At 45.0% G+C, this 18,085-nt stretch overlaps 1 protein-coding gene and 1 pseudogene across 2 annotated transcripts in view; one reads left to right on the plus strand and one right to left on the minus strand.

The window, feature by feature from the left end:
- The first annotated feature begins 2,638 nt into the window (after positions 1–2,638).
- The window catches only part of BRD4 (bromodomain containing 4), an 80,168-nt gene continuing 64,721 nt past the window's right edge, over positions 2,639–18,085 (plus strand). For both annotated transcript variants that reach the window (XM_036240058.1, XM_036240057.1), the window contains exon 1: positions 2,639–3,170. The gene's annotated coding sequence lies outside the window, so the exon portion shown is untranslated. The remainder of the gene's footprint in view (positions 3,171–18,085) is intronic.
- LOC118616423 lies at positions 11,397–12,541 on the minus strand (annotated as a pseudogene).

The following is an 18,085-nucleotide window of genomic DNA, read 5'->3' on the forward strand; positions in this document are numbered from 1 at the left end:
TGAGTTTGAGCTATCTGTGAGGAGTTAGCCTAGGCATTATAGAAGACAAAAAGAATGAGATGTTGTCCTAAAAGATTTTTGGAGACAGCTTTTGGAACTCCCTTTACAGCTTCCATATTCTCTTCAGGTTGGATTTCGTTTCTAGCAATAGCAAAAAGCACTCCAGTTGGGTTCAATAAATCAAGCCAACTATTTATGGTTTTGTCTAAAATGAGCCCTGGCTGGTTTGGCTCAGTGGTTAAAGCGTCAGCCTGCGGTCCATAGAGACCCAGGTTTGGTTCCTGCTAGGGGCATGTACTTTGGTTGCAGTTTGTCCCCGGCCCTGGCTGGATTGTGCAGGAGGCAACCACTCACACATCGATGTTTCTTTCTCTCTCCCTCCCACTCTGTCTGAACAAAAATGGAAAAATGTCCTCGGATGAGGATTAAAAAATAATAATAATAAAATAAACTGTGACTCGAGAGTCAAAGAAAAAATTCATTATGTAACTTGCAAACTGGGAGCTCCAAATTACTTCCGAAGGTATTTGGAACAGTCTGCAACAATAAATTGAGTGGATAATGCAACAAGACAACTGTGGGAAGGAGTAGTTTAAAATGGATACATTCTGGTTCCCTTTAAAAAAACAAAAAGGTTGGTCCATATTCACTTGGCCTTGTGTACCTTCTTATTCTTTTTTCCATTTTCAACTATCTTCTGCAAATTACCCAACGAGCAAATATTAGGAGCCAGAAGATATTCACGAGTTTCAATATTCTGTAATACAGAATTAGAAGGAAGCTTACTAATGAACCAATTACTATTAATGCCTTTATTTTTTTACACTTAATCATTTACCTCATGCTTTGTTAAAATAAAGAGTAAAATTAAGTCTTTACTGTGCCCAGGACTCATCAGTGATTTATGATTGCCCTTGGGGAAGAGTGAGCAAACACAATGATAGGGACAAAACTTCTGACTACTAGACTAGGATATCAATACATTCTGAAAGAAGGGCCATCAAAAAAATTTTTTTAATTACCTAGATTTTGCAGAATAACTTGAGCCGGTTATTTTTAAAAGATGTGACTAAAAATACCACGAGTAAAGATAAGAGCAAAAGGGAAGGGAGGTTATGTTTCCCCTTTGAAAACTTTCATAGAATAATAAATTTAAGCTGCAAGAGACCTAAATCTAACCTCACATAATGGAGCTGACTTGTAGTTTGAGCCTTAAGGAGGAAGAAGGAGGTCAGCTGGAGGACATGTGGAAGGAGAGTGCCCTCAGCCCGGTGTCCAGCACCTTCCAGTCTTTACTTATTAGCTAGCGGTGGCTAGCCAAGAAAGAGATCACCTCAGCCTTGTGGACAGCCTCCTCAACTCTTCCGCTCACCCCAGGGTCGGCACCTCCATTGCAGCAGCTCTCTCGCCTTAGCGACCCAAAGCCTCCCCCCCCCCCAACTTCTCTCATACCCTTCAGGCTCCCCTCCGGAAAGGGGGGCTTCCCTCAGACAGGTGTCTATCCTCGGCCTCTGTAGGGTCTCTCCTCACCGGCCTTCCTCTTAGAGGGTCGATCCTAGACCCTTCTTAAATTCTGGACGTCTCACTCTGCCTGCCTTCTGATATTTCCCCTGAACGCAGCCTTCAGTCTCCCCTCGGTCCCGTCCCTCAGTCTGAGTGGGGTCTGAGGAATCCTCTCCCTCGGTCCGCAAGATCTCAGCTTCCTCACTCGGTCTTCGGGGGCTCCCTCTCAGTCTACAAGGTCCTTTCCCTCGATCTGAAGAGCCCTATCGTTCGGTCTACGGGGTTCCCCAGCCCCCGGACCCACCTAGCGCACTTACCTTTCGGTCGCCGGCTCTCCCTGGCTCAATGGTGCCGCGCGGCCCCGGGGGCGTGCACGCCGGGCGGCGGCGACGTTGGGCCGCGCGCGCAGCGTGCGCGGTGACGTCAATGCGCTGGCGGCGGCGGCGGCGGCGGCGGTAGCAGCAGCAGGGCTGTTTGTTCTGCTCTCCCGCAGCCGAGGAGCCGAAGCAGTGGCTGCGACGGTGGCGGCTGCCGGCGGTCCTCGCCGGCGAGCGGGGCCTGTGAGCGCGGCGGAGCAGCGGGCGCGACGGGCGGGCCCCGGCGTCGCATAGCAGCTCGAGGAGGAGGCTGCGGCGGCCGGCGGGGGCGGCGTGCGGCCTAGCGTTTCAGGTGAGGACCGGTGCCCTTCGGGGCAGCGGGCGGTGCTGGGTGGCCGGCGAGGGCTCACGGCGCGATTCGCGTCACCTGCATTGCGTAATGGGGCCGGTGCGCCAGCTCCCCGCCATCGGCGCGAGGGCGGGGAGGCCGGGGCGACGCGGGCTCGGGCCTGCGGGCCTCCCGCGCCACCACTTGCGCCAGGATCGCCTGTGCCGTTGGCGTCGGGGCGCCTGGCCGCTTGCTCGCCCTGTCGTTGGCGCCGACGCCCCCGGGCTCTGGCTGGGCAGCGGGGTGGGGGCGCATGCGGGGGTGCGGGCGCCGCGGCGGGGCGGGCGTGCGGCCGGGGGCGGGCGGCCGCGGGGGGGGCGGGCCGAGGCGCCCAGCACTTCCTGCCGCCGCCATTTTGTCAAGTGAGGAGGAGGAGGAGGAGGAGGAAGCGGACGCTGCGGAGCCCGCGGCGCTCCCGGCCCGGGTAAGTCCGGGCCCGGTGTGGTGGCCGCGGTGCCACTGTCCCCGGGGCGGACTTGGCCTGAGACCGACCACTCACGTGGGCCAGGCCCGGCATGCTCTTTCTCCACCCCGACGCCATGGTCCTTTTGCCCGGGTAGGGGCGACGGGCCCCCGCCCCCATTTCTTCACCTTCGCGAGTGTCCTCGGAGCTCTGCGGAGAACGCGCCTGTTTTCCAGCAGGAGGCTGCCACTGCACTCCTGCCCGAGAGGCGATCCTGGCTCTCTTTACTCAACTACTCCCAGCCTGGCAACCCCTTGCCGGGCGCTTTGTTTTGCTCGTTCGGTGCTCGGTTAGCGTCCTTGCCTCGGCCTCATCTATTTGCGGTGTTGTGCGGGGTGATGGTTTGGGGTGGTGATGTGATGGAGTTGTGATGCAGCGAAATAAAATGACGCCCTCCCCCCCAACGGAAATAGTACAGCTTTACCCGACTGAGACTCCCACAAGCCTGGCCTTGGACGAAGACGGGAAATCCCACTTTGGTGTAGTGGACAGTGTTCAGGTCGGTGGATGAGTCATGTGCTTTTGCTGAGTGGCTGGCTGACACCCTTTTTACTCAAAACTGTGCACTGTTTTTTTGAAGTGTTATTTTGGTTTAGTTGTTTACTCATTTGATGTTTCGTGCAATCTGGTGAGGTTTATGGTCTGGGTCCTTGGGTTCATTTTTACCTCTTAAAGTCTGTGTCAGGAGAGTTGAAGTGTCTTTGCTTACCTTTGAGAGAGCTGTAGCTGTCCGTGTTTACAAAAACCAAGCCTCAGAGTACCTCTAAGCCAAGTGGCTCTTTGGTGCTATAATACCTTTGGGAACTTTTCATGAATGAGGCTGTCAAGTTCTTTAAATTGTGAATTCTTGAAATTTGTAGTCCTTAGAAGTTATTAAGGAAGCATTACAGGATTTATGAATATGTTTTCAATTTTAAGAAGGTTTTGGATGGCACAATTTTATGACCTTGCCTTTTTTTTTTTTTTTTTGGTTGATCCTCATCCTAGGCTATTTAGATGGGGGTGAGGGGGAATATCAGTGTGAGAGAAACACACTGATTGGTTGCCTCCTGCAGGAACCCGACAGGGCCGTGATGGAACCTGCAACCCAGGTACGTGGTGCCCTTGACCATTTGTCTGAGGGTTGACACTCTAACCTCTGAGTCAAACCGGCCAGGGCTACCTTGCCAATAATTTAGTAAAACATTCCAATCGGTTTAATTTAGATGATCTTTCCAGCAAGGCATTGTAAGTAACCAACCCTTTCTCCCCAAAAGCTTCAATTTGGGGCAGGTAAAACTCACAGATGGTTTCCATTAACCAAATCGTGAAGGAAAAGCCTGATCTGAAACAAAATGTATCCCGTTATCCGCCATACCCCTGATCTTGGTAGGGCACATAGTATCCAAGGGCTGAAGCTATGGGGTAAATACATCTTAGACTTTTGTTTCCAAAAGTTACTTTTTTGAGCTGGTTGTGATCTTTGTACTAAATTGCACTTTTGCTTTTGGAGGTAGTGAATGTCTTCCTGTTACACAGTTCGAGTTATTGAATGCCTTTTCTCTTTTTTTCTTAATTTAAAAATTGAGTTTGGAGGGGGGGGGGTCCATTGATTGCCTCCTGCCTGTGCCCCTACTGGGTATGGAACCCAAAACCTAGATATATGCCCTGACTGGGAATCCAATCGAGACACACTGGCCCGGCCTTTCCTTCATTTAAAGCAAAAACCAGTTGGTACCTCAGTGATTTGAAGATTTGAGGCTGTTAAATCTTCTGACAACTCACTGTCCTCATCTGTCACAATTATATGCAGGTAAAGTGTTTCGACTTTCAATATTGAGTACACTTGGGAAGTAGATCATGTTTGTTTTTATGTTCTTGGCAAATCTATAATAAGGAAAGAAAAGCTTGTCATTGAAAACTGCTACTAACATTCCATAAATCCGTGAATTTTGATGTTTAGAATCGTGGAGATTCCTTGCTGAGGCTGACATTTAATTCATAAGACATGTGGTTATTGCTCAGTAGTGAGAGCATGGCCCCATGCACCGAAGGGTGGGGGCGGTTGATTCCTGGTCACGTTTCGGGTTCCATCTTTGGTGGGGGGGGGGGGAGCAACTGATCAATGTTTCTCACTGACATCAGTGTTTCTCTTTCTCTCTCCCTCTCTCCCTAGAATCCATGAAAAGGCATATCCTGGGGTGAGGATTAAAAAAAAAAAAACACATGAGCTTGTAAAAATAAAATTTTCTTAAATTTCCTTTTTACTGGACTGTAAGTTCCATGAGGGCAGGGTTTTGTTTGCTTTCCTTTGTCTATTTTAATTTTCTATTGTATTCTCGGTGCCTATAAGAGCACCTAAAATATTCGTTGAGTGAATAAATTGGAGAGATAATTGAGCAAGAATTTGGTATGTCCATAATTCCAACTGCAAGTAATTCCTCTTATGTTAATAAAATATTGTTAACAGGACATAACTGGTCAGTAGTGACTTAAAAGGAATGTGAATTTTAGTTAAGATAACATTAAGGTCTCTAGAAATTGCAGGAGACTTATTAATAGTCCAGGCAGAGTGTTATGCAATTACTTCTGTGGGCTGTGTGAAATGTTGTGAGTGGGTTTAGGCTGTGGTTCAACTCTGACCTGGGAGACGTGTTTTAAGAGGGCGATGAAGTGCATAATAAACAGGTATGGATAGCGTTGTTGTTGTTTTTTTAATCCTCACCCAAGGACATTTTTCCATCTTTTGTTCAGGTGGAGTAGGAGGGAGGGAGGGGGAGAGAGAAAGGGAGAAAAACATCAACGTGAAAGGTACACAGTGAGTGGCCACCACCCGCACAACCAACCAGGGTCGGGGACAAACTGCAACCAACATACACACCCCTAGCGGGAACCGAACTCAGGTATCTCTGGACCGCAGGCTGACGCTCTAACCGCCGAGCCACCAAACCGGTCAGGGCTCGCTAGCATTTCTTAATGTGAATCTCGTATTGTAAATAAAAACTTGATTTAAAAAACACTGAGCACTTTCTGTGTAATATTCATAGTTCATGTGTATGTGGTTGGCTAATTCATATCAAAAATTAGTTTCACTAATGTGTACAATGGAAGACAAAAAATATATTTGACAATGACTTTTATTTGGTACACATATTCTTTATTAATATATTCATCCCCCAAACATTTATTGAATATAAATTATGTATAATAACAGCTTTGCTTAGACATAATCTATATATGATACAGGTCACCAATTTAAAGTTTACAGTTCAGCCCTGGCCAGTGTTGCTCAGTGGTTGGAACGTTGTCTCTTGCACCCCAAAGTCACAGGTTTGATCCACAGTGGGGGTTGGGGTACATTTGGGAGGCAACAGATCAGTGTATTTATCTCCCTCCCTCCCTCCCTCCCTAAAAATCAGTACTAATAATTTAAAGTGTGCAGTTCACTGTTGACCTATTCTGTATATTTCAGGAATCATGTACCATAACTTTTTGTGTCTGGCTGCTTCTACTCGATATGATATTCTTAGGATTTGTACTGTGGCATGAATCAGTACTTATTCCTTTTATGATTGAATGCTATTCCATTATATGGATATGGTTCATTTTATCCATTTATCAGTTGGTACATATTTGGGTTGTTTCATTTTTGGGTTATGAATAGTGCTGTGAATGTTCATGTACAAGTTTTTGTGTGGATATATGTATTAATTTCTCTTGGGTCGATGCTTAGGAGTGGAATTGCTGGGTCATGGTAACTAACTTTTTGAGGCTACACAATGGCTTTTTAACTGCATTGATTTTCTAGTGCTTTTATGGAGGAGTTAAAAGAAGAACTTAGCCCGCCTGGAGTGGTTCAGTGGCTGAGCATCAACCCACGCACCAAAAGATCACTGGTTCAATTCCTGGTCAGGACACATGCCTGGGTTTCAGGTTCAATCCCCAGTAGGGGGTGTGCAGAAGGCAACCCATCAATTTTTCTCTCTCCTCTCTTCCTCTCTCTCTAAAAAATCAATAAAAACATTTAAAGAAAAGCTTAATGGAATATGGTGTGGCCATTTAAATGAAAGTGCAGGGATGTCAGCATGTTGGCATGTAGTACAGTCGTGATTTGATTCCATTTGGTTTTTTAAATTGTATATTGCTAGAGAACAACTTGAAATGCTAGTAAGGCACAGAAAACAGTCTAGAAGGTGCACTGCAAATTTGTATTACTGTTGTTATAAAGAATGATGTTTTTTTTAAACACTTGATTCCCCTCCCCCCCCAATCTAAACAGGCTTCAAGTGATTCAACTTGACTAAACTACATCAATATATCCTGGCATAAATCATGGGATGCATTTTGTTCTAAAGAAATATAGTTAGGGCAAAGCAGCCATCTGTCCCATTCTTGACCAAACGTTGAAGGGGAATAGCACTGGTTGGTCCACTTTGAAAATGAGATTGTATGGATTTTTTCTTTAAATAAATGTAGTATGTGGTCATTTTAAAGAATTTGGAAAATACAAAATGTTAAGATGGTGTTAAATGTTAAAAATATCTCTCATTTTTATTCTAGGCTTTTTATTTGATTTGATTAATTTAAGAGGGAGAGAGAGATAGAAACATTGATGAGAGAACATCGATTGGCCACCTCCCACATGCCCCCCACTGGGCATATGTCCTGACAGGGAACTGAACCGGTGACCTCTTGGTACATGGGTTGATGCTCAAACACTGAACCACACAAGTTTGGCCTATTGTAGTCTTTCTACATATGAATAAGAAAATTGGATTGTACTCTTTAAGTTTAAAAAATATATATTACATTGTGAACAATTCCACAATGCTGTTTTAAATGGCTGTCTAATATTCTAACATAAACATACTGTTGTTTAATTCCACTATTTTTTTTTTTTTTCATCCTCACCCGAGGATATTTTTCCATTTTTTGTACAGATAGAGTGGGGGAGAGAGAGAGAGAAACATCGATGTGAAGGGACACATCAAGTGGCTGCCACCCGCACGACCAACCAGGGCCAGGGACAAACTGCAACCGAAGTACGTGCCCTTAGCGAGAACCGAACCCGGGTCTCTCCGGACCGCAGGCCGACGCTCTAACCGCTGAGCCAAACTGGCCAGGGCTCCACTATTTTTGCACTTGATTTTTAAGTTTTCTCTTTTCATATCTAGAACAGGAATTGCTAGACCAAAGGATGTGCCGCTTTTTTTTTTTTTAATTGTTACTCAAGGACATTTTTCCACTGATTTTTATTTTTTATTTTTATTTTTTTTTATCCTCACCCGAGGACATTTTTCGATATTTTGTTCAGATAGCGTGGGAGGGAGGGAGAGAGACAGAGAGAGAGAGAGGAGAGAGAGAGAGAGAGAGAGAGAGAGAGAAACATCAACGTGAGAGAGAGAGAGAGAGAGAGAGAGAGAGAGAGAGAGGAGAGAGAGAGAGAGAGAGAGAAACATCAACGTGAAAGCGACACATCGAGTGGTTGCCACCCACATGACCCAACCAGGGCCGGGGACAAACTGCAAACAAGGTACGCGCCCTTAGCGGGAACCGAACCAGGGTCTCTCTGGACCGCAGGCCGACGCTCTAACCGCTGAGCTAAACCGACCAGGGCTTTTCCATTGGTTTTTAGATAGAATGGAAGGGAGGGAGAGAGAAAGAAACATCCATGTGAGAGACATTGATTGGTTGCCTCCCCGACTACCTAGACCAGAGAGGGGCGGAGGGGCAGGGTATCTAACCTGAAACCCAGGTATGTGCCCTTGACGGGGAGTGGGAAGACCCTTAGGTCTGTGGGATGCTCTAACCACTGAGGAAACCTGTCGGGACAGGATGTGCATTTTTTTTGTTGTTTTGGTATGTGCCCCTAGCGGGTTTGGGGACCTGGGACTCTGGTCCACAGGCTGACACTCCAACCACTGAACCAAACTGGCCAGGGCAGGGTATGCTTTTTTGAAAACTGGATACAAATTACTTTTCTAGAAAAGTTCTGTGAATTTCCATTTCTCTGATAACAGCTTGAAGGTGTCTTGTTTATAAGGGTGAGGTTTTTTAACATTTCCCTCCCAAATGTGCAAAACAAAATATCGTCTTCTCTTTGTTCTGAGGACATTAGCCACCAGAAGTGTCTCAAGATCTTGCAATTTGACCTTTCCACTCTCTCCTGAGCAGAATTGGACTTTGTTTCCTGAATTCCTGATCCTATACTAGGAGTCCAGTGTTACTGAATGCTCTGGGGAGGGTGGTAGGAAGGGCTTGAGTGGTCTCTTGGTGTCCAATCCTGTCTCACGTTTTCCTGCCCTGATCCAAAGACAGATACCACTAGTGTGGCACAGTTAGACCCCCGTTTTAATCCTGGCCCTGCTGTCTGCTCTGTGATTTTCAGACTGTCACTCAACATTCCCCAAACTTCATTTAGGAATCTTTCAGCTGAGGGTAAAATGAAGTGCAGTGCCCTCTTAGTTGGTTGGGCTTGGGTGGAACGGTGTACCAGAGAGGGAGAACTATGGCATGTACCATCAGATGTCAGTCCCAGCCTCATCCTCCTTCTGGCCTTGACCTCAGGCAAGTTACATAATTGATAAACCTGTTTCATGATTTGTAAGATGGGTTCTGTATGCTTTGGGGGGAGCTCATATCTTTATTGTGTTCAGAGTGAGGGAGTGAGTGGGAGGCTCTGTCTATATTATATTCTGTTGGGGGGGGGGTGGTGGGGAGTGCTTACTTTGCTCTGCCTGAAGAGCTTTGAGAAAAGTTATGTCTGGTCATCTTCCTGGTCTTGTTTGTCCATTTCACATTTGAAACTTTTTGTTTGTTCCTAGTTGCTGTTACGTCCACAGACAGTGGCATACCATGGAAGCAATGCCAGGGGAGAGGTGTTGGGCTTCGTATTGTGTAATTTCCAGAAACAGGAATTAGTAATTCCTGTGTTGTTATGGGTGGCTAATGTCCTCAGTTGTCCTACCCCAGGCAATGACATATACGTGCCTGTGGGTGAATTGGCATTTGAGATTTTGTTCCATGTAAAAGAAAAGGAAGAAGGAGATAAATTTGGGGATTTTACACTTGAAACACTTTCCAGTGTGTTTGAGGAATCATAGTTCATGGGAGCAGATTGTTATTGTGAGGGTTGAAACGCGAAAAGCATGGAGGTGGAACCTGCCAGCATAGGGGCTGGGGGGCTGGGCTGTAGGAGCACACCATACTTGCCTTGGACCAGTTGCATATCCTCCCAAGCCTCAGTTTCTCATATGTGAAATGGGATAATAGATTGTGGCTCTAAGAATTTTGACCAGAATCTAGATAATAAGAGAAAAATTATTCTTATTCTATTATGTGTTTTTCAAATTGTGGGTAATGAATTAAGTAGATTGCAATCACTCTGTAAGGAAAAAAGAAAGGTCAAAGGGTAAGGGTATTTTTTTTTTTTTTTTTAATCCTCACCCGAGGATATTTTTCCACTTCTTGTACAGATAGAGTGGGAGGGAGAGAGAGGAAGGGGGAGAGAGAGAGAAACATTGACGTGAAGGGACACATCGAGTGGCTGCCACCCGCACGACCAACCAGGGCCGGGGACAAACTGCAACCGAAGTACGTGCCCTTAGCGGGAACCGAACCCGGGTCTCTCCGGACCGCAGGCCGACGCTCTAACCGCTGAGCCAAACCGGCCAGGGCGGGTAAGGGTATTTTATAAAAACTTCTATATATTGTATACACGTTAAAATGTGTTTCTTGTTGTGGGTAATGTTAGAGCAGTGTGAAATAACATTGTTTTAGATACTACACAGTGTAACTGTGGGTACCTTGATTTTCCCCCTCATTTTGGCCGTTTTGCAATCTATTTCTTCATCACTTACCCAAGACTAACCTTCCTGGATATGCTTTCTAGTAGCGGGTGAGCTGCATTGATCTTTAGTTTCTTTTCTTCTTTGTACCCATTGCTTGCTAGAAGCTCTGTAGGGAGTGGGAGTGGTAAGTTGAGGAAGCATGTAGTAGTGGTGAAGGTTGTCCGTTTGCACCAGGCAAAACAAGTTTTTAAAGAGTACAGTGCATGTATATGTAAAGCAAGCTACGTGTCCTGTATTCTTAGGTACTGTCCTCCTAACTTTTAAATTGTTTGTTCTTTTAGAAAATGGTTGTGTTGGATAAGTTTCTCTGGTATAAATAACAAATTAAACTAGTTACAACAAGAGGAAATTTGTTGGCTGATGTGTCTAGAAGTCTGGAGTGGGGCTCAGGCATAGGTGAATCCAGGGCCTCCGACAGGGACATCAGAGCTTGTTCTCTATCTCTGATATCCTAACATCAAGGTCGAGAGTGAGTCTTCTGCCCTGGCCTGTTTGTCTCAGTGGTTAGAGCATTGGCCTGCAGACCAAAGGGTCACAGGTTTGATTCCCAGTCAATGGCATGTACCTACTTGGGTTGCAGGTTCAATCCCTAGCCCTGGCTGGTTCATGTGGAAGGCAACCAATTGATGTGTCTCTCTCACTTCGATGTTTTTCTCTCTCTTCCTCCCTCTTTCCCTCCTGCTCTATCTGAAGATAAATAAAAAAATAAAATTTGTGTAAACACAAATCCACACTGACTCAACACAGATAGCAAAAGACAAAGTAAAAACAAAGAAAACTAATTGGTGGCTATGTAGTTGGACGCAGTTGTGTCTTGTACACTAGAAAGTCGTTTACAAAATAATCATCTTAGAGCAACAGAGAAGACCAGTCTTCAGTGTCGTCCTGTCAGATGGTTACTTTAGCAATCTCCTCTTGTTTTCTCCAGTGTCCTCTAGTATCGCTAATACATAATTGTTTTGGTGATTGCCACACCCCCTCGAGACGTTCTGTTGGTCACTGTAGTCTGCATATCCCTGTCCATATCCATAGTCCCCATGGTTATACCCAGTATAATAATAGCCACCATAGGCACTATTGTAATTTCCATATCCTTGATAATAATAGTTATTAAATCCTTGGTTCCAGTTTTGGCCCTCACCTCGGCCATGACCCCTAGTACCACCTTGTCCACCAGCTGCAGCACCTCTTCCTCCTCTTTGTTGTTGATGTTGCTGCTTATATAGCTCTTTGGGTTGGGCCATTTTGATTTCACACTTCCCAGAACCAGTTTGATATCTGCTTTCTAACAATTTCTTTACTGGTTCCTCATCTGTATATGTGATAAAACAAAAACCTCCTCTTTCATTTGTTTTTGTTGTATCCATGGAAAGTTCAATATTTTTTCTCTCTTCAAAGGCTCCAAACTATTCTTCAATTTGTTCTTCAGAAGTATCTGGGTTCAGTTCACCCACAAAAACCTTTTTTGGGGGGGTGTCCTTCCCTTTTAAAGCTTTGGCCCTTTTGTGCTCCTTCAGTTCCAAAACCATATCAAGCCCTGGCCGGTTTGGCTCAGCGGTTAGAGCGTCCGCCTGCGGTCCGGAGAGGCCCGGGTTCGGTTCCCGCTAAGGGCATGTACCTCGGTTGCAGTTTGTCCCCGGCCCTGGTTGGTCGTGCGGGTGGCAGCCACTCGATGTGTCCCTTTCACATGGATGTTTCCCTCTCTCTCTTTTCCTCTCTCTCCCTCCCACTCTGTCTGTACAAAAAAATGGAAAAATGTCCTCGGATGAGGATTAAAAAAATAATAATAAAACCAAAACCATATCAAAACAAGCGTTTTTGAAAAGCACAAATTCAAATCCTCTTGATCTTCTGGTGACTGGATCTGTTTTAATTGTGCAGTCTATAACTTCCCCAGATCGAGACAAATATTCAGTCAGATCTTTCTTGCTCGGTTGATCTTGGATCCCTCTGCAAATTCCTCTGTGTTGCTGTACTCATTCATGTCCTCCATGGTGGCAGAGTTGTGGGCCAGGGAGGGCTGGCGCGTTTTTCGAGTCACGGCAGCGGTGGTAGCGGAGCATTGTCAGGAATGCAGTTTTAAATTACCAACATTGGAGGCTTTTCAAGTTGCAGCTTAGCTTTCCCATCCTCAGCGTCATCTTCTCAGGACATTTCTGTGCTTTTTTTTTTGCTGTGGAACCCATGCAAGTATCCTTCCCTTGCACTTACGAGACCTGGGTATCCTCCAGGCCGGTGGCTTTTTCTGCTTGCCTTCTGGAATCCCACATTCCTATTGTTCAGCTTGAGATCATACTTATGGACTCCTTGTGAAAAGCTTCAAGGCTTTTAGCAAAAGTTGCCTGTGAGTAGACTTCCCAGTAAAGGGTAGAACTATCTTTTCTGAATGGACCTTTTTTTTTTTTGTTAACGTAACTGCTTGCCTATTCTGAAATGGTGAGATCTAACATGAGTCACCCTGCTCTCTCTGTCAGCCTTACTGTATGGAGGTACAATGTAGGTCGTTTCTCCTTCCTCATTGTGTACCTTTCTCTAGACTGGGAGCTTGAGCATGTGTTTATGATAAACTTCATAATGAATAATTGAGTGACTGCTGTGCACCGGGTGCTGGATTTCTAATACCTATGTGTTTCTTAAGTCTTCAATATTGTCTCTATTTTGCTGATACCCAGAGAGCTCAGTCACTTGGGCAGGGTTTGGGTTGTAAAGGCACAAAGCTGGTAAATGGCAGAGTCTGGCTCCAGAGCCCACATGCTCTTGACTTCTGTTTGTGAGCTGTGGAAGGAGCGGATTGCCACGACAGATATTTGAAATGGTACATAGTGAGCACAAGGTAGACCTCAGAATTGCTGTCTTGAGAAGTCAGGCCAGACAGTCTGAGAAGGAAGAGAGACCTTCCATGGGAAAGTAGCTGGCATTTAGGCTGGTCCATCTGTGAGGACAGTTGTGGCTTGACTAGAGACCTGGACCATTCTCCAAGCAAGCAAACTCACCAGGGCAGGACAAAGGGTAGGGCAGGGAATGGTTAGGAAGGGTCATTACTCTGGCTGGGCAGATTTCTTCTTCAGTAAATGCATCACACGAGTGGAATTAAGTCTCACCTTGAAATGGTTTCCACTAGAACAACAAGCTGCCTTGATTTGTTTTCACTTCCATTTTTTTTGATACTCCTGTGAAGGTCTGAGTACAGAAGACGGAATTTGGGGAAATCAGTAAGCTAAGTAGATGTCATCTTTAGCCCAGGCACCCCAGGCTTGTTAAGTCAAGGGTGTGAATTAGATGATCTCTCAGAGTTATGATGAGCCTCAGTCTCGAAGCTCTGCTTATTCTAGGGTGGGATTGAGTTCCAGCTCATGGCTGTTTATATCCAACTTAGGGTTTCTTATTTAAAGGGAATTTCCTGCCTGAAGTAAATATGCTAAATTGGGTGATTCTGCCAGTGCAGGACTTACTACGCAGTCAGCCAGTGTGATATTCTGTGTGTACAGTGAGGATTCAGTGGTAAGTAAAGGTGTTTCCCATGTCTGTGTGCCACAAGCAATTAAATGACTGGGGAAAAGTGAGGCAGTTGTTCCAGGAATCATCCTCTCTCTAGTGGTGGGCAGAGACCCACTGTTAGAAAGGTGATGTGTAATTCATGTAACAAGTGTTGCCTCCAAGATACAGATTTCTATTTTACCTTAAAAAAAATATTAGAGAGTACATGATAAAAGTACACTAGATTGATCGCAGCATAATTCTCCAGCTGTCCTAAAACCCTACTGCATATAGGATAAAATCCAAACTCTCATTCTTGGTACTCTAGGCCCCCTGACTTCTATGATAGTCTGCTATTCCATTCTATGTCTTTGCCCTTTGCTTCTAGAAACCCCCCATCTTTCAGAGTCCAATTTGGATCTTACTTATTTTAGAGTAACCCACCCAGTTTCTAAAGCAGTACTGTCCAGTGGAATATCCTGCAGTGATGGAAACATTAGGTTTTTGGGTTATTCCACATGGTGACCACTACCCCTTAGGGACAAGTGAGTTTGTAAAGGTGGCTAGGAGACTCATATCTTGCCTGCTTTGACAGGTTTTAAAGAAGAGGGGCTTACTTTGGTCTCATGGGGCTCCTGAGGCTTCCTGGTCGACATTGCCCTGTAGGCAGGTGGATGTAGAGTTCGGTGGCGCAGGGGTGGGTCTAGCCAGACTTTGGAGCTTTGAGCTTTGCCAGGAGGGTAGATGAGGTCACCCTGGGGCTATGGGGAGATAAAAGAGGGAGGGTCCTAGAGCCAGCATTTAGGGTGAGAAAGATAGGGGCTGAATTCTGGTTTATATAGCTAGGAAAATGCCCCCATTCCCACCCTTCCCATAGGAGTTTGGAAACGTAGTCGCTTTTAGGGTCCCAGGCTTGAGAAAGCCAGGCTTCTGTGGAGTAAGTCAGGTGGAGAATTAGCATTCATTGGGTAAGGGCTTTTTCTTTTAAAACCATCTATTCTAGAATGGTTATAGTTACCTAGATAAGTATCATGTTCTCTAGTCTCTGCCCTAGAACGTTCCCCACCACTCTGGGATTTGCTTTAGTTGGCATCCTTCATTGCATTTATTCTGTACATCGCTCTCTCTCTCCCGTTTTGTGAGCAGAGCTTTGGGGTCAGGACTGGCCCATTTGGTCCATTATCTTTGTGTGTAGAGAAAGTGAATGAAGGTTTAAGTAGGGACTGCAGGCTGAGCTGTGGTTCTAGAAAGGTATCAGTTGTGCCTCTGCCTGGAGTGAGTCAACTGAGTGAGATGGATGAAGCCTGCCAGCAGAGTTCATGTTAATCAGATCCTGCAGCCCATTCAGTTTTACTCCATAGCCTGATGAAATGTAAATATTTTAAAAGTTAATACTAAATTATGACATTCACTTTTAATGGTATGATTAATAGTGTTGTTGAGTTCTTGCTTTCTTTTGTATTTCATTTGCCCCTCACATTAGCCCTGTGAGGGTATTATCTCTTTTTCAGAGTTGAGGAATTTGTGCTGAAGCCATCTGCCTACTTTTTGTTTTCTGGTTAAAAATGCAACATATAATTTTACCATCTTAACATTTTTAAGTGTACAGTATTGTTGACTATATGCACATGCATCTGTTATGCAACAGATCTGTAGAACTTTTGCATTTTGCAAAACTGAAACTATATCCATTGAACAGCTTCCCTTTCCCCCCTTCCCCTGTCTCTTGGCAGCTGCGTTCTACTTTATGTTTCTAAGAGTTTGACTGTTTTAGATACTTAATATAAATGGAATCATGCAGTATTTTTTTTCGTGACTGGCTTATTTCACTTAGTGTACCATTTGCATAATTCTGCCACCCTCATTTAAGATTCATCCATGTGGTAACCATAGCTCATTTTCACCAAAGTGTGAATGCATCACAATTTTTTGTTCTTTATTGGTGAGCATTTGGGTCATTCAATTTGTTTTTATTGGAGGAGGAAGAAGAAGTGCCATTAATGCACATGTTGCTGTGAGCATTCTTCTGCATGTGTGCATATATGACGTGTACAAGTGTCTCAGTAAGTGCCCAGGAGTGGAATTACTGGCCATTGGAGATATCAGAATGCCAAATTATTTTTTAAACCTGTTGCATCAGTTCACCTCACATCCCAAAATGTTGAACTGCATCTTCACTAGTGGTGGCATTACCAGATTTATTATTATTTTTTTAATACTTTCCCAGTCTTGGTGGATATAAAACGTCATGGTGGCTTCAGTTGTCAGGAAAATGCACCTTAATGAAGTGAGCCTCTTCTTGTGTCCGGCTTTTGCTGCTGCTGCTTTCTTTCCTTCCCTTTCCCTTTCCCTTTCCTGCTTGTTTATGCTTTTAAACTAATTTGCCTTTGTTCTTTGTAGAGTCCAGCACCAGATATTTGTGGGCAATTCATTTTGCAGATATCTTCTCCTAGTTGGATGTGTTTCCCCCTTCTCTCCCCCTCTATCACCACTGCACCTCTATAGCATCTTTTGAGGAGATCTTAATTTTAATGTAGGTGAATTTGTGGATCTTTGTTTTATGATTGTTGGGAAGAACACTACCTAAAGTCACATGTTCTAAAAGTTGTTCGGTTTTGCCTTTCAAGTGTATGCCCTGAATTCATCAAGAAATGACTTGGGGGTATAGGGTGAGGAGTTGTGCAGCTTTCAATTCCCTGCAGGCTTTGTGCCCTCGGATAAATGACCGATTCTGTCTAGCATTAGCATCCTCTAAGCTACAACACTTAAATCCTAATTCCTACTGTATGCAAGGTTCTGGTAGGTCAGAATAGAATATCCCAACACATAGAGCCCCGAGCTCAGCGGGCATTTAGTAACTGCTCTTTGGTCTGAGTCTAGCTGCAGTCCTTAAGCATGTGAACACTCAGAGAAAGTTGGCACTTAGCTGGGAAAGTCATTGCTAGTATGTTGCCAGCCAACCACCTCAAGGCATTGGGGCCAGACTGGGTTTGACTGCAGCGTGTATCTCCTGACAGGGCACCGGGGACTTGGAGGATGTTCAGCCGTGTGCAGAGCTTGCCTGGTGCAGACAGGAGCTCAGTCAGTCCTACAGCTGATTGGTGTGATACCTGACTTGTTCTAGAAATAACTGTTTCATCCCTGATTCAGTCTTAAGGCTGACTCCCTACAACTTCTAACCAGGAGCTTTGGGCCTTGAGAGGAATTTGCTTAGTGACGACCAGTGACCACAAGTGAAGACTTACAGTGTGTGTTCATTGTAGCAAACAGATGGCTGGGGATTTGGTGGTCGTTGGCATTTTTGTCACAACATCCCTTCTGTGAGCGACTTGTAGAGGGATAGAATGGACCGGAATTGTATGGTGTGGTACAGTTAAAGAAGTCTATAATCAGAGTAATGACCATGAAGGATAGGTGGACATTTCTTTGTGAGCTCTGGCCAAAGTAAGGGTTTCGGGAGCCTTTTCCAGTTATGTTCTCTGAGTGTAGTTGCTGGCATTTTGATCAGGAGCTTTGTCGCACGCCTTATACATACGGGATGATCACTAGATTGGCATGTAATAATAAGCCATCAAATGTTTGTTGATACTTCCCTTCTCATCCACATAATGTCCACACTTGAAAAACGGGAAATATCACAGTGTAAAACAGCCAGTAAATGGTTTGTGAACCTTGGCCTTTTGTGATAGGTAGTGAGTGTCACATCACAGCTAAAGGTAACAGATAAGATCTGTATACATGTTGTCCTGTCAACACCAGAACACAGCATATGAGGGGACTATTGATTGTAAGGAAACCTGTGAGCTACCACACCTGAAAAGAGGTGTTATGATGCAAGGTTACCCTTTCCCTACTTGTGACTTTGTTGCATTTTATTGTGATGACAGTTAAATGCTTTACTCAGAAGACCTCATTCGACAGGCAGTCTTGTCCAGTTCAGTGCTTCTCGTTCCTCTAAAACCTTTAAGTATGTGCTGTTGGGGCCAGTAGGGAGTCATTTCCTTCTCAGACAATTTGTTGCTGAGGAGTACCCTCCCCTCTCCCATCCCTGCAGTGGCAATATCTTTACTAGTTTTGAGATCTAATCAAAACATTGAAATTATGCTAA

Source organism: Molossus molossus, unplaced genomic scaffold, assembly GCF_014108415.1.
Source record: "Molossus molossus isolate mMolMol1 unplaced genomic scaffold, mMolMol1.p scaffold_m16_p_4, whole genome shotgun sequence".
NCBI lineage: Eukaryota > Metazoa > Chordata > Mammalia > Chiroptera > Molossidae > Molossus > Molossus molossus.